Source organism: Hipposideros armiger, unplaced genomic scaffold (genome assembly GCF_001890085.2).
Source record: "Hipposideros armiger isolate ML-2016 unplaced genomic scaffold, ASM189008v1 scaffold_938, whole genome shotgun sequence".
NCBI classification, from domain to species: domain Eukaryota; kingdom Metazoa; phylum Chordata; class Mammalia; order Chiroptera; family Hipposideridae; genus Hipposideros; species Hipposideros armiger.
In genome coordinates, this window is record NW_017732288.1 from 29,059 (window position 1) to 33,047 (window position 3,989).

General features: G+C 42.6%; 1 long non-coding RNA gene across 1 annotated transcript; it reads left to right on the top strand.

Moving 5' to 3' along the window:
- The first annotated feature begins 179 nt into the window (after positions 1 to 179).
- LOC109375375 (uncharacterized) lies at positions 180 to 2,597 on the top strand. The gene is made up of 2 exons (XR_002122561.1): positions 180 to 860; positions 2,406 to 2,597. It is a non-coding gene; the product is annotated as an uncharacterized LOC109375375 (long non-coding RNA).
- Positions 2,598 to 3,989: the final 1,392 nt, after the last annotated feature.

The window sequence follows — 3,989 nt, forward strand, 5'->3', positions numbered from 1 at the left end:
AAAAAAAAAAAGAATACCCACAATTATCTGATAAGTATATTAAATACCCTGTCCTTTTCCAACTACATACCCGTGTGTAGCCAGATTTTTAAAATATACTTCCACAGAGATAACACAAGCAGATTGAATGCAGAAGCAAATATGAGAATGCAGCAATTTTCTATTAAGCCAGACATTTAAAAGATTTCTCCCCACCCCCCAAAAAGTGTAAAAATGCTACTCCTCACTAATTTTGGGGGGAAAATAATTTTTATGAAAATGTCATTATACATTTTTGAGTTATCAAAGTGTAAATGAGGACTTTTACCATTTCTGAAAAGCAGGGATCTTAGTACCACTCACGTCTTTGTGCTATTGCTGTCAATTATATTAATTCTCTGTATCATTTAAAGCCTACAGTGACTTGGCCAAAGTACTGGGCCAGGAGAGCCTGACTGTCCTGGCTGCAGCAGGGCTCCTCCTTGCAGCCCTCTGCTCCAAACTCACCCAAGTATTTCCTCGGCAGTATTTCCTGCAGAGGATTCTGGGAGTTGTGGTTCTTTCTGCCCGCAGGTCCCACTGACACATTTCCTGTGTCTCTATCTGTCGCCATTGGCTCAGCCAGGCCGGGAGAGCTTCGTTCCGCAGCTAGTGTCCGTTACCTATGACAATGAACTAAATAGGAGTGGTCTGTTCTCATCTTACCTGAGGGCTGTCGCACAAGTGCCGCGGGGCGGGGGGACCTCAAAATCAAGAGTGAGAAAGAAGACGATCTGGCTGAAGAACTGGGAGATGAGGTGGAGGCGGCTAATCTCCTGCAGTCCCCACTGCCCATTCAGGGGTTGAAGGAGTGGGACATGCTGAATTCCTCCATTTTCAAGGTGGCAGGACAGTACATACTAGTGTGGCCTCACTCCCTCCTGCCCACATGTGTATTGAATGGGGGCGGAGGTGGGAAACCCAGTAGCAGCATGAGGGAAGGTGTCTCAGCTGTGGGAAGGGCAGGTGTCATGGTCCTTGGCTTCACTGGTGGCCACCATACTGGCACTTCTGGCTGTAGGTCACTTCTGTTCTACGGGAACTTTGTTTTACAGCAGCTGCTGTTTGAGGGAGTGAGGTCTCATCTGTTCAGAAGAAACATGCTTTATGGCAGCGCTATTGGCTGTTTCACTGTTGTGGCTCCCAGGCCTGAGGCTGCATCTCCTCTGAGAGAACTTCTTTATGGCAGCGTCACCAGTGGACACCACATTGGTGATTGGAAGTATAGCTCACTGTGTTTTAAGGGAATTTGCTTTACGGTGGGGGCAATGGTTGCTGCCATTAATATAAAATTATATTGAATGTAAACTGTAATTGAAAATTTTAAGAGGGGGAAAAGGTGAAAAGAAATGAGAGGTTCAAATTTTCAAGTATAAAACAAATAAGTCATGGAGATGTAATGTACAGCATGGGGAATATAGTCAATAATATTGTGATAGCATAGTACAGTGTCAGGTGATTGCTGGATTTATGGTAATCACTTCTTTAGGTATACAAAGATCTGACAATTAAGTTCGTGAACTCATCCTAGAAAAAGTGCTACATACCTCATTGCTGAATATCGCTATTGGAACACCCTCTCTACTCACCTGATCTGGCTCCCAATGACTTCTTTCTTTACCCCAAAGATAAAGGAAATATTGAAAGGAAGCCATTTGGATGACATTCAGGACATCAAGGGTAAAATGACAACAGCTCTGATGGCCATTCTAGAGTTCCAAAATTGCTTTGAAGGGTGGACTAGGTGCTAGGGTTGGTGCATAGCTTCCCAAGGGGAGTACTTCGAAGGTGACCATAGTGATATTCAGCAATGAGGTATGCAGCACTTTTTTTAGGATGAGTTTGTGAACTTAATTGTCTGACCTTGTAAGTTGCAAGCTGACTATGTTGCTAGTATCTCAGCAGCTGTACAGGAATTGGTTGAAAAAAATTCAAAGTAATGGTGTGTATAAACAGCAATTAGTTGAGGTTGGCAAGATATTCCAAGAATGAGATGAATTTAAGAGATAGTTGACAAGGGAATAGAGATTTCACAGATTTTGGGCTTCAAATGGTTGGAAAAACCAACTGCTCTTGGATCCATACATTATGTTTGGATATTTATGTTTTAGATATTTTAGTCACAAAGTTCTCTTATCACAGAGCTTTATGGAAAAAAAGGTTAGATTTAGGATGTATTGCCTTACAAATGATTTCTACCCTGACCACCTATTACGGATTGAATTGTGTCCTCCCAAAGTTCATGTTTTGAAGTTATATACCCCAGGACCAGAATGTGGCCTTTTTTTGGAGAAAGGGTCTTTACAGAAGTAATAAAGTTAAAGTGAAGTCATTAGAGAGAGCGCTAAGCCAATATCACTGTTGTTCTTATTTTTTTAAAAAAAAAGGGGGAAATGAGGACACAGAGACACATACAGAGGAAGATGATGTGAAGAGACACAGATAGAAGACAGGTCTACAAGTCAAGGAGACAGGCCTATCCTTCCCTCACAGCCCTCAGAAGGAACCAATCCTACTAACACCTCGATTTTGGACATGTAGCCTCCAGAACTGTGAGACAATAAATTTCTGTTCTTTAAGCCCACACTCTGTGTTACTTTGTTACAGTAGGCCTAGGAAACTAAGACAGTGCTCTATTTAAAATGGCAGCCTCCCCTCTGGTACTGCCAATCCCCTTTACCCTGTTATTTTTATTTTTTTCCATAGTACTTGTCACCTTTTCAAAAATTAATATCTATACTTGTCATTAATTGTCTGTGTTCCCCTGCCAAAATGAATCCTTCGCATGGAATCTTAGTTTTAAATACTGATGTATCCTCTGTGCCTAATATAGTGGCTTGCTCATAGTCAGCATTCAATAAATATTTGTTGAGTGTTGATTGAATTGCTGAAGAAATTAACATTCATCCACTGAATCTGGAATGCGGGATGCCATAGATTTATGGCTAGTCAAAAAGTAAACATATATAGTGATATTTTAGCAAAGAGGAAAGTTATTGGAGATAGATATCTATATAGCTATATTGGGGATATTATATATATATATATATATATATATATATATATATATATCCCTGTGTTCTTAGGAGTACAGTTCCTTTGGTCTGGGAGAAGAGTTCCCCTCCCTCAGTATACTGGTCCCCTGTCTGGCTGCCAGTTCCACTGCCAGCACTACTGTCACTAGACTGCCTGGAGGCTGGGCAGAAAAGATGAGAAACACACAAATAAACTGGGTTTTCTACACTCTGTCAGGGCTCTTTCCCATTCCTCAGACCAGCAATCAAGGGCTTCTTTTGGAGATATTTTTTTTTATTGGGGAAGGGGAACAGCCAAGTTGTTGTCCTTCAATCTTAGTTGTGGAGGGCGCAGTTATCTCAGCTCCAAGACTGGCTGCACGTCGGCAGCTCACGGCTGCTCAGCTCAATGCTGTGTTTCAATCTTAGTTGCGGGTAGGCATAGCCCACACCATCCCATGCAGCAATTGAACTGGCAACCTTGTTGTTAGGAGCACGTGCTCTCACCAGCTGAGCCATCCTGCCACCTGTTGTCAGCTCAGCTCAGGTGCAGATCACTGGCCCATGTGGGAATCGAACCAGCGACCCTGTTGTTAAAATCTTACACTCAGCCAACTGAGCCACTCGGCCAGGCCTTGGGGATGTTTTTTTGCTTGTCTCCTGTGCACAGTTTCTGGTTCCACACTGTTTTTGAGCCAAAGCTGGGAGATACAGAGGAAGGAAAATGGGAAACACCACCAGTTTGGTGGTATTTTGAATTCTGGTTTCCTTCCCAAATCTTCCTGCTCCCATTTATTGTTTAGAGTCCTCAGATGGCTACCCCGTTCCTTCTGTCCAGGGCTTCTGGCTGCCTTCAGTGGGAGGAAAGGATGATAAATCCACCCTATTTAACCAGAACCAACATGGCACCAGCCTGTTTTGATTCTTTGTATAGCATTTTCACACCTAATATCTTTG